Consider the following 12,625-nt stretch of genomic DNA (forward strand, 5'->3'; position numbering starts at 1 on the left):
CCTGCCCCGGCTGCGCGCCGCCCCGCACGGTGAGCTGCCCGCGGGGGCGCGGACGGTCTTCCGCACGCCGGAGCGCCGCTTGGCCTTTGTGTTACCTTGCTGCGCGTTGTTGCTCCGGTTCTGCCGGCGGAGGTGCGAGTCCGTCCCGCGGGCCCGGCCGCGTGTGGCCCTGGCACTAGAGGCCGAAGGAGAACACAAAGAGCTTAGGTGAAGTGACACGGCATATTTATGGGAGGAATTCGATCCTTCTCTAGGATGTCGGTGCTCTTCTTAAAAAGTAGTATTGCAGCCGTGTATGGTGGTGCAGGCCTGTAATCTCAGCACTCGAGAGGTTGAGGCAGGATTGCCGAGAGTTCGAGGCCAGCCTGAACTACATAGTTTAAAAAAAAGGGTATACTGTTCTGACAAACCTGCCCGATGACCGGAGTCCCTGGGGAACTTGTAAACATACCAGTTTCCCAGGTTCCCTTCCACATTCACAAAAGAATTTATGGGAAGTGAGGCCTGGAAATCTTTATTTTTGTTTTCATTTTTTTTTGACTTTTTGAAACAGGGTCTCCCAGTACAGTTCAGGCTGGCCTTGAGCTCACTTTGTAACCCAGGCAAGCCTCGAACTCACAGCGATCCTCCTGCCTCATCCTCCCAAGTGCTGGGATTACAGGTGTGTGCCACTATGCTCAGCTATTTTGTTTGTTTGTTTGTTTGTTTTCCAGTATCGGGAATCGAACTCACGACCTCGCGCTTGCCAGGCAGGCGCTGTGCCGCTGAGCTAAATCCCCAGCCCCCCCAGCTATTTTTAAAAAATAATTTGATCTCTTTTTTTGTTGTTCTTTTTGAGACAGGGTCTCACTGTGCAGTTCAGGTTCATCTTGAACTCACTTGGTAGACCCGGCCGCCCCGAACTAGCAAGGATCCTACTGCTTCAGCCTCCTTTATGCTGGGATTAGAGGTGTGCCCCACCACAACCGGCTCTTTCTTTTTTTTTCTAGATAGTCTCACTATGTATTCCAGGAAGGTCTTGAACTTTCAGTGATTTCTCCTGTCTCAGCCTCCCCACTGTTTAGTCCAGGTTGTCTTTGAACTTGGAGGGATTCTCCTGCCTCGGCCTCCCGATTTCTGGGAGTGCCCCGGCCACAAATGATTTAATATTCAGTTTCTCAATCTTAACTGCACTGTATTCCTCTTTGATGCTGGTTGTGTGAGCCAGGAGTTGTGACTTTCATGATAGAAAATAGGTGAATTATGCTTTTTGATTTTTAAAGGAAATGAGCCAAGCATAGTGGCACCTGCCTGTAATCCCAGCACTCAGGAAGCTGGTTCAGGGAGACTAGGGCAGGAGGATCACCGGGAGTTTGGGGTCAGTCTAGGTTACCTATTGAGTTCAAGGCCAGTTTGAACTAGGTACCAGACCTTGTTTCAGAAAATCAAAAAAATAAAAATAAGGAAATGAATGACAGTCTGAAATTCCTTTGGTACTTTTTGAAAGGCATATTGTTAAAATATTTTAATATTAGAAATAATTGTGAGTGCTGTGCTGCAGTGAGTGGAAAGAAAAGAGGGAAGAAGCCGGGCATGGTAGCTCATGCCTGTAATCCCAGCACTAGGGAGGCTGAGGCAGGAGGATCCTGGCGAGTTTGAGGCCACCTTGGGCTACAAAGTGAACTAGAGGCCCCCCTGAACTGCATAGTGAGACTCTGTCTCAAAAAAAAGATAAAAGAAAAGAGGGTGGAGCAGACAAGGGTGAGAGGAAGTGGTAGTGGCTGCTAAAGGTATGTATATACAGAGTCTTTTCAGCTGCCTTTGGGTTATTGTGTAAAACGCATTGTAATTTTTTAACTCCTCTAAAATTCTACACAGATTGCTGTGGTCTACTTCCTTAGTGATAAATCAAGGACTAATTTGCATTGACTTCGGGGCTTTGAAAAAGAAATTGGAAATGATAGTATTTTTTTTTTTCCATTCAGGACCTTTATCAGAGCAACTCATTGGGCTTTCATGCAACCAGAGTAGCACTGTACCTTCATTCTCCCTCGTAGTTGTTTTGTAGCTGAGGTGAACAGTGAATTAAAGAATAGGCAGAAGGAGAGAATGAATGCTTTATTTGGAGAGTGGTAATAGTGTCTGTATTGCTTGGTAGAAGTTTGTTGGGAAAATGGAATTATTTTTAAGTAATATAGCTTGCCGTGTCATTTACCCATCCTTTTTTGCAAAGGACAAAACTGTCTTTTAGGGCCTGGGGATTTAGCTGAGTGGCACAGCGTTTGCCTGGCCTGGCAAGTGCGAGGTCCTGAGCTCGATTCCCGGAACCAGGAAAAAAACCAAAAAAACCCCGTCTTTTAACAGATTGATATTTTGCTGCAAAATCGGATTTTGTAGGGGCAGTGTAGAGTGCTGGGGGTAGAATGTAGGGCCTTAGGCATGTATGCCTCTAGAATCAGTTTTTTTTTAAATAATTAAAAAAAATTTCTTTGGCCTCAGCCTCCTGATTTCTGGGACCACAGACACGTGCCACCATACCTTTAGAATCAGTTGTTGAGTCTTTGTTTTTTTTTTTTGTTTTTTGTTTTTTTTGTCTTTTTGAGACAGGGTCTGACTCTGCAGTTCAGGCTGGCCTTGAGCTCAGTTTGTAGCTGAGGCTGGTCTCGAACTCAAGGAACCTCCTTTCTCAGCCCTCCCGAGTGCTGGGATTGTAGGTGTGCGCCACCACACTCTGCTAGTTGTTGATTTTTTGATAGAAAGGGACATGATAAGGACTTTGAGTCACTATGGGTCTGTTAGAAAATTTTTTAAAAAAGTTTGCATTGCCATTTCATTTTCTTTTTTTTTTTGGTACTGGAAATTGAACTCAGGATGGCTGAACTATATCCCCAACCCTAATTGCCATGTGAGTAACAGGAAGGGATTTGTCTGATTGTCCTAGTCATAGGAGCAAATTTGTTATTCATTAGAATAATTTTATCAAAATATAATTTCTTAGCTAATCTATTGTTTCAAGTAAACTGTTGAATGTTTTCTGTCTTCTTGGTACAAGGATTGCTAAGTGCTCTTCCCTTGGAGACTTAATAGTGGAATGGAGAACTGTAAGAGTGTAGTTGACATGGAGGGGATCTCAGTCGAAAATTTTGTAAGAGCACTAAGAGCTTGTATCTAAATTGTTTATAAGGACGATTTCCATGGGAAATACTCTGATGAGATTTATATCTATATGGAGGTATGGAGGGGGTATGACTGCATCCTGACTGGATCCTTTGTCTGCAGCTAAAGAATGAAAGTAATGGAGACAGAGTTTCGAGATGCTGGCAGGAATTGTGCAAGCCAATTTAAATGTTGCGCTGTAAATTATAGAGACCTGTTAAATAATTTTTGGCATGGAAATAACCTGCTCAGTTTTAGAAAAGTTCAGTGTCAGGGTTCAGGTTGGCAGTGGGGACTTGGGAAGATGTTGATGACACATTAATGTGTCAGTGAGAGAAATGATTAGAACCTCAACTAAGGAAATGAGAGTGGGAATGGAGAGAAAAGATTCCTGACATTTTATTAAAATTTGATGACCACATGTCCAAGAGCTAAATGTATATATTGTGTACAAATCTGGAATAAATGGGACTAAAGCTTTGGGTATGGATGTAGCCACCAAGGCAGGGTTCATAAACTGAAAGACAGAAGAAAGCCTAGCTAGAATAAAATGCTGGAGAAAACTTACTTAAATAACTAAGCGGAGAATAGTACAGTGTGAGAAGAATAGAAAGAAAACCACAATAGTGACCATGGAACTGAGAAGAGAATAAGGAAACAGCAGTGTCAGCAGATGGGTCAGATGCAGCGTCTTGAAAAACATGTGAAGATATGAAAGTTGAACGGGAATTCAAAGTACGATTTCAGAAGAAACTAGGGAGTGACCTAGAGATGAATAAAGCTCAGTATTTTCACTTTGTAAGGCTCTGTGAACCCCATCCCTGTTTTAAACAATGAAGGAAAAGCCTCCTGTATGTTGGTGGGGCTGTTAGCTCCAATCCCAGTGAAAATTGCATTTCACAACAAATTTGATTCCTTACTAAACTCTTAAAAAACAGAAATCTAATCTGTATATGCTTTGAGGTGTGTCTGAAAGGGGATCATTAAACATGAATCAATACTACTTAGCTTCCTACTACTCATTAAGCACAAATTTGTATGGTTTGCTAATTGACCTGTTTAAACTGTGTGGACCCTGAAATTTCAGTTTGTTTTCTTCTTTCCCTCTCCCTCTCCCTCCCCACACCCCTCTTTGTTTTTGGTCTCCCACTGTGCTGTATCCCCAGCCCTTACCTAAATTTTGGAGCAAAGTCTCCCTAAGTTGTAAAGTTCACAATTTTGCGCTGTTACACTTCGCTCAGTTCCTATTTCTTTTAAAATATTATTTTAAAAAATAAGATAAATGAAATAAAATATTACATAACTAAATCCAGAGCCTTACACGTGCTTATGCACTGGCTCTCCTGTTGAACTACACCCCCGGCCTTTTAAATTTTTTTTTTTTTTTTTTTGCCTTTTAAATTTTTTTGATTTGAAATAAGGTCTTACTGAGTTGCCAAGACTGGCCTAACTTCTTGTTCTTCTCCCTCAGCCTCTCAAGTAATAGGAAGTACTTGGATTATAGGCCCTCCATATTTCTTAAATTTTTACTAGTTTTATTGATATATTATTGGGTAGTCACGCTCTAAATGTATGCTTCTAAAATTTCTACACAAGTGAAAGCTAGGTTTATATAGGTTCTTGTTGTGATTCTTTTTTTCTTTGTTTTTTTTTGGGCGGGGAGGGGAGACAGGGTCTCACTATGCAGTTGAAGCTGGCCTTGAGCTCACTTTGTAGCCCAGGCTAGTCTTGAACTTGCAACAGTCCTCTTGCTTTGGCCTCTGAAGTGCTGGGATTACAGGCATGTGCCACCATGCCTGGTGGTTCTTGTTGATTTAGTAAGTCGTTGCCTTGTATTATTTTTTTTTTTATTTTTCAGTACTGGGAATTGAACTCACACCCTCAGGCTTGCCAGGCAGGCACTGTGCCTATGAGCTATATCCCCCTGCCCTGCTTTATATTCTTTTAAGATTTTTAAGATTGTCTGAATTCTCTTGACTAACTTTCATAAAATGGTTGTCTTGGTTACTTTACTCTCCTTGCTGAGACAAATGCCCAACACCCAAAATGAAGGAAGGACAGGTTCGTTTAGCTTACAGTTTGTGGAGGTTTCCGTCCATACTTGGCTGGCTCAGAGGCAGAAGATAGCAAAGCAACAAGAGCAAAGGGGGGAATGGCAGCCGAACAGCAACGCAGCCAGAGCAAACAGCCTCTTTCCCTGCCTTATACTGTAAACAGGCTACTCCCACCTCAGGGGGTGTACCACTCACATAATCTCCATGCCTTCCTCTTCCATAGACTCAGGATGTATACAAAGTAAGCACCCTGGCTTCCTGCTGAGTCACTTAGCAAACCTCTGGACTCCTCAAGTTGACACAATGTATCAACCATAACACTGCACCCCTTGTCAACGTGGCAACCAGACACATTTCTTTAAACCAGTTTCCAGGTACAGAGACATTATATTCCATTAGAACCATAACATTTCACCCCCTAAAGACTCATGCACATCTCCTTATGCAAAAGGCATTTAGTCCATCTGCAAGAGTTGCCAAAGTCCTAACAGTTGCAGCATTGCTGAAGATCCAAATCTTAAGTCTCCTCAGTGATGTATGGCAAACTCTTGGGTGTTACCGCTTCTACAAATGAAAAGTTAAACATTTCCAACATTAAATGGCACAAAATAAGCAGTACCATTCCAAAAGGTACAAACGGGGATACAGAGCATTGGGACCAAAGCAAGTCCAAAATCCAGCAGGGCTAACATTATGCCCTGTAATTCCACATGCAGCATCTGAAGCAACTTGTGGCACATTGTGAGCTCCAAAGGGTTTGCATGAGTCCACCCCTGTGGCACTTCCAGTGGTTACAGCTTCCATGGGTTCTCTCTTAGGCCTGCTTTGCTCGCTCCTTGCAGCCTTCCTTAGATGATCCACAGTCCTGGCTTTTCTAAACTTCTGAGGTCTCCAGGGCACCTTTTGCTTCACACCCACAGCTTGACGCACTACTCCCTCAGGGGCACACTGCCTGGCCTCCCAGGCCTTCTAAAATCGGGTGGAAGCCTCTTGACCCTCAGAACTGTTGCATTCCCCATGCACCTAAAGCCAGAGCCACAGGGATGGTGCCAAGGTCTGCTGCCACCTGGAGCAGTAGCCAAGCTTTCCTCTCTCTTGGCCACAGGGGTTGAGTGCCTGGATCAATGGGCACTCTGAATCCAATTCTGAGGAACAAATTTTCTATGCTGCCACCGCCACCCTTCTGGAACCTGGTGCAGCCACCGCTGCTATTCTGGAACATGGTGCTCAGCAGCTTTCTTCACAAGGCAAAGTCTGTCACCTTTGCAGTTTTGAGGCTGCAAAGGGTGGAGACTTGCTGCTTTTTGTGATGCCCTCAGGCCATCTTTTTTATTTTCTTGTTCCTTCTCAGCACTGGAGACCTCTTCAGCTCCACCTTTGCAGTCCACAGCTTTACTGGAGCTTTCTTTCTGGCCAAACTCATAACATTTTAAATCATCCTGCTGGGCTCTTTGTTCTTGATTCTCAATATAAATCTGGCTAAAAGCTCCCAACAGTAGCCATGTGACTTCGCCAAGGTCTGACTGCAAGCAGCCTCTTTCCCTGCCTTATATTGTAAACAGGCTACCCCCCACCTAAGGGGCATGTAGCTCTCAACATACTTGCCATGCCCTCCTCTTCCACAGGCTCAGGATGTATCCAAAGTAAGCACCCTGGCTTCCTGCTGAGTCACTTAGCCAAACCTCTAGACTCCTCATGTTGACACAATGTATCAACCATAACAGTGGTATAATTTTTAAAAGGTCTATGCTAGTTATATAACAGAAAACTGACTTAATTTTAAGTCCTAAAGACTATATATTTTTTTAAATTTTTTGTCTTTGTGACAGGGTTTCACTATGCAGTTCTGGCTGGCCTTGAGCTCACTTTGTAGCCCAGGCTGGTCTTGAACTTGAAATGATCATCCTGCCTCAGCCTCCTGAGTGCTGGGATTACAGATGTGTGCCACTACACCTGGTTCTGTGTCTACTTTGATTACTGGACGAACTGTACACATTTTAGTATTTAGTACTGAGCAAGAGTGAATGGATTTGTGTTGGGAGAAGCAGCTACTGTATCACTTAGCCAACTCACTTAATACTATTGTGTGTTTTCTTGTTTGTAGAATTAGGGCAGAAATGGCAACTGTTTCAAAGGTTTGTTGCAAGAACCAAATGAGATAATATTTGTGTATAGCAGTAATCTTGCTAGACCTGGTGGTGCCTGTTTATAATCCCACCTGTTTAGGAGGCTAAAGAAGGATGATTGCAAATTTGATTATATGACCAAGCAGCTAAACCCTGTCTCAAGATAAAAAATTTAAAAGGGACTGGGAATATAGTTCAGTGCAAAGGGCATGGGTTTAATCCCCAGTACTTAAAAAAAAGGAAAGAAAGAAAGAAGGGGCCTGGGAATGTAGCTCATTGATAAGAGTGCCTGGCTAATGTGTGTGGAGGCCTTGGGTTTAATACCTAACATTGGAAAAAAAACAAAAGGGCTCCCCCATCCCCCCCTCACTCCCTCAAATCCTGTATTTGTGTTTTATGGTTATCAAACACAAATATATAAATTTGTTTCATACATCTAATACAAAAAAGTTAGGTTGCCATTGTAAATAAAAAGGAATCTACCCGGGCCCGCTGCATGCCTATAATCCCAGCACTCAGGAGGCAGAGGCAGAAGGATTATTGTGAGTTCAAGGCCAGCCTGGGCTACAAAGTGAGTTCAAGATGAGCCTGAACTACATAGTGAGACCCTCTCACAAAGATGGGGCTAGGGATTTAGCTCAGCAGCACAGCCCCTGCCTGGCAAGTGCAAGGTCGTGAGTTTGATTCCTGGTACCAGAAAAAAAAAGGACTCTATTTCAAAGTTTTTGGTTTGGATATCTAATGCCAAAGGAATTCTGGATAGAGAATTGCATTGTGACTCAAAATTTTAAAGGGAAAAAAGGGAAAACAATGATGCCCATGGTTTAGGAGCCTTTGAAATGGGCTTGTGTGAAGAATTTGGAAAGATTTGAAGATGCCAGCTGAAAAAGCAGCCCTGCAATGCCTTAAGCTGTACTTGATGGGAGATTCTGATCAGAGCTCAGAAGACCAGAATGGTGATAGAAATGCTTCCAGTAAAGACCAGGCTTAGGTTTCTCCTGGGAAGGACTATGTTGGTTGTTGGACTCCAAATAATGTGTTTTATGCCTTGATAAGAGTCTGCATTTTGCTCATGTCCAGAGATATTGCCTGAGACTGAGATTAAGAGCAGCAGACTAATTAATCTTGCAGAAGAAATTTTAAGGCAGTCTAATTTTGAGATGGTGGCAGGGCTACTGCTGGGTGTTTTTTTGTTTTGTTTTTGTTTTTGTTAGATTTATGTTGAGTATCAAGAACAAAGAGCCCAGCAGGATGATTTAAAATGTTTCGAGTTTGACCAGAAAGTAAGCTCCAGTAATACTGTGGCCTGCAAAGAAGGAACAGAGAATTGGTCACTGAAAAGACTAGCAAGAAAAAGCCAAGTATTTCAGAAGAGAACAATAGAAAAGATGGCTTGAGGACATCATAAGAACTAATAGGACTCCACATTTTGCAGCCTCAAAACTGCAAACATGAAATACTTTTCTTTGAGAAGAGAGCCCCAGACCACCATGTTCCAGTATGGTGGAGACCTAGGGAAGTTGTTCCTTGGGATTTGGTTAATAGGCACTTGACCCGTACAGCCAAAAGGGAAGGAAACTTGGCTACTGCTTCAGCTTGTGGCAGATCTTCGCATCATCCACATGATGCTGGTTTTAAGTCCATGCAGCATGGAAGAGTTGTGGAGTCAGAGGGGCTTCCACCCGGATTTCAGAAGATGATCTGGCAGGTCAGGCGGTGTGTCCCTGAGAGGGCAGTGTGTGAGGCTGTGAGTGTTAAGCCGAAGGTACAGTGGAAACCCCAGATGTTTGGAGAAGTCAGGAACATGGATCATTTGAGGAATACTGGAAGGAGGGAGCAGAGCCAGCCTAAGAGAGAAGCTATGGGAACTATAACCACTGGCAGTTCTATAGGGGTGGGACCACACAAGCCCTTTGGCGTTCATATCTTGCCACAGATTGGCTCACATGCTGGACATGGAATTACATGGACTTGAATGTTTGCCCTGCTTGATTTTGGATTTGCCCTTATTTGTACCTTTTGGAATGGAAATACTTACCTTGTGCCATTATATGTTGAAAGTGTTTAACTTTCTTTTCATTTGTACACGGGCTCTCAGCTAAGAGTTTGCCTTAAATCTCAGAAGAGATGCCAGGTTTGGTGGTGCACCCATGTAAACCCAGCACCTGAGAGGCTAACACAGGAGGATCACCATGAGTTTGAGGCCAGTCTGGGCTACCTAAGCAACTTCAAGGCTAGTCTGCACTACACAGTGAGACCCTGTCTCTAAAAAACCAAAAACCAAAACAAAACAACAACAAAATACAACTCAGAGGAGACTTTTGACTTGGACTTTTCAGCAATGGTGAAACTATTGGGACTTTTTTTTGGTACTGGGAATCAAACTCAGGACCTTGCACCTGCCATGCAGGTGCTGCACCACTGAGGTATGTACTTGGCCCTGAAACTATTGGGACTTTGGCAACTCTTAGAGATGGGCTACTTTCCTTTCTCATAAAGGGGGGGTACATGGGTTTGGGGGGCTGGGGTATTATGGCTTGTTTCTAGATGAGCTTATGTGGTCATTTGTGGGGCTTCTCAGGTGAGGCTAGAAGTGTGATGCTGAGGTCAAGGGTGTGTGATTACTAAGTTATTCCCGTTTGGCACAGTTCTGGGAGAAGATTGTAGTTGGGCCCTCCCTGGTTGTCGTTGCTACTCCTCCCCAAAGGATAGGTAGCCTGGATAAAATATAAAGGACAAAAAAGGGGTCTGTTGTTGTTTGCTGTTTGTTGCCTTCTGCCTGCCATGAACTGTTTCTCCTTTGCTATGCCACCCTGCCTGAGAGCAGCCAGCTATGAACTGAAACCCGTGTAAACTATGAGCTAAATAAACTTTTTCTCCTGTAACTTTGAGGGTAGGGTATTTTGTCTCAGCAATGAGAAAAGTAACTAAGACACTCCCTCTGCATATTGTACAGACAATCATAAACATTGAGAGTGGTATTTTGCTTGTTTGTTTTTTTGAGACAGGGTCTTGCTATGCAGTTCAGTCTGGTCTTGAGCTCACATTGTAGCCCAGGCTGGCCTCGAACTAGCAGTGATCCTCCTGCCTCAGCCTCCAGAGTGCTGGCATTGCAGGTGTGAACCACCATGCCTGGTGAGAGTATTTTCTCTGAAATAAAGATCTTGTTTCTCCTTCCTACACCTGCCTTAGTGCAGATTATACCATAACCTGTATTTTTTTTTCCAGTTACTGTTTTTGTTGGGGAGAGGGTAGTATATAATTCTTCCTCCCTTCTTCTTTTCATTTTCATCTCCTCCAATTGAAGAATGCAAATATTAGTCAGAAAGAAGTACTTAAATGAAAAAAATTTCTTTCAGTTTTTAACTTAAATAAACCTACAGACATTGTTTTGTAAGACTGAGAACCTAAATTTCTAGAGTTACTGAAGATCAAAATGGTTTTTGATGCCGGGCGTGGTGTCGCACACCTGTAATCCCAGCACTTGGGAGGCTGAGGCAGGAGGATCATTGCAGGTTCGACACCAGGCTGGGCTACAAAGTGAGCTCAAGGCCAGCCTGAACTGCATAGTGAAACCCTGTCTCAAAAAAGACCAAAAAAAAAAAAAAAAAAAAAAGGTTTTTGAGATACCCACTAAAGCAGTGGTGGCAAACCTTTGGCACATGTGCCACAGTAGGCTGTTTGTTTCATTCAGAGCTCTGAAAGGTTCACCATTTCTTCTCTGAAGATTTTGGTAAGTATTGAAATATTGCTGTCTGGAAACATAAAACATTTTATTGTATCCTTACTGGTACTGTTTATTTCATTGGCATTTTACAGTTGTAGATAATTATGGGGTAAAATTTGATGCTTATTTTTGTTTTTAAAACTAATTGTTAGTATGGCAAGTGATTTTAATTTTCTGTTCTTTGTTTGTTTGTTTGTTTTTGTTTTTTTCTGGTACTGGGAATCGAACTCACGACCTCGTGCTTGCCAGGCAGCCACTGTGCCACTGAGCTAAATCCCCAGTCCCCAAGTGATTTGAATTTATAGTCTTATTTAGTAATCAGTTTTAATACTACTTTAATGGTATTCACTATTTATTGAGTATTTTCCTGATTGCCATAAACAGAATAAGTAATATTTTATGTGTATCACATATTTTAATCCTCTGAGCAACTGAATTGTAGATACTTTTACAGTTTTGTAGGGGAAGAAACTGATTTTATAGGGGGAAAGTGACTTAGTGACTTGTTCACTGCTTTTTGGCTAGGGAACTCAGATTCTCTGATGTCTTATTGTACTGTTACCTCTCACTTTTGTTTGTATAAATGAAAAATATTTTGTATTATAAGGAATTGGATTAAATGCATACCTTGACTCTCAAGTATAGATATCTGTGATTTGTGTAGTTCTCTTAAAAGCAAAATAATTAAATGTGGTTATTGGTGGTGAGCATATTTTAAGTTTTGTTCCATTGAGATTATTGTCTATAAAGGTTTAAAGCTGTAAGTGTTCTTAAGTTTTTTTCAAATTGTGTTTGCACAGTGTCTTGGGAAATTTTTAAAAATGCTGATCAAATAAGATTGGGCCACACTTAATATTTTCCTCTAGTAAAGAAATTTAACTTCATCCTAAAGTTTCTCAAATGAATCTGTGTACTCTGTTTTTGGCACTGGTGAGGATCAAACTCAGAGACCCATGTGTTCTAGATGCTTTTCCATTGAATTGCAATTGCAGACTTGTGCAGTCCTTTCATAGTAGACCTAATCACATTTTGTGGAACAGCATTTTGATGTACACCAGTTTGAGACAAAGCTGATGTGGTCTATCTCTTTATTCTGTAAAGAGAGAAAATGTGTTTTGGTGTGTTGCTTCTTATACTTACTAAATGGCAGGGCCAGAATAAGCTTCAGTTCTTTCTTTGGACCATGTTTACTTTTTACTTCTCATACATCCATTAAAAAGTTGTAAGGGGCTGGGTATTTAGCTCAGCGGCAAAGCGCCTGCCTGGCAAGCACAAGGTCGTGAGTTCGGCTGCCAGTATCAGAGAAAAAAACCAGAAAAAAGAAAAAAAGAAAAAAAAAGTTGTAGAGCAAGCCAGGTGTGGTGGCACAAGCCTGTAATCCCAGCACTTGGGAGGCTGAGGCCAGGAGGATTGTTGCTAGTTCGAGGCTAGTCTGGGCTACAAAGTGAGCTCAAGGCCAGCCTGGACTGCATAGCGAGACCCTGTCTCAAAAAAAACAAAAACAAAAAACAGACCAAAAAAAAAGTTTTAGAGTAGACTTAACTGCAGTTTTCTTCATGTTATCATCTATTGCAGTTACTAGT

The sequence above is a fragment of the Chinchilla lanigera genome, unplaced genomic scaffold (genome assembly GCF_000276665.1).
Source record: "Chinchilla lanigera isolate Chin_1 unplaced genomic scaffold, ChiLan1.0 scaffold00001, whole genome shotgun sequence".
NCBI lineage: Eukaryota > Metazoa > Chordata > Mammalia > Rodentia > Chinchillidae > Chinchilla > Chinchilla lanigera.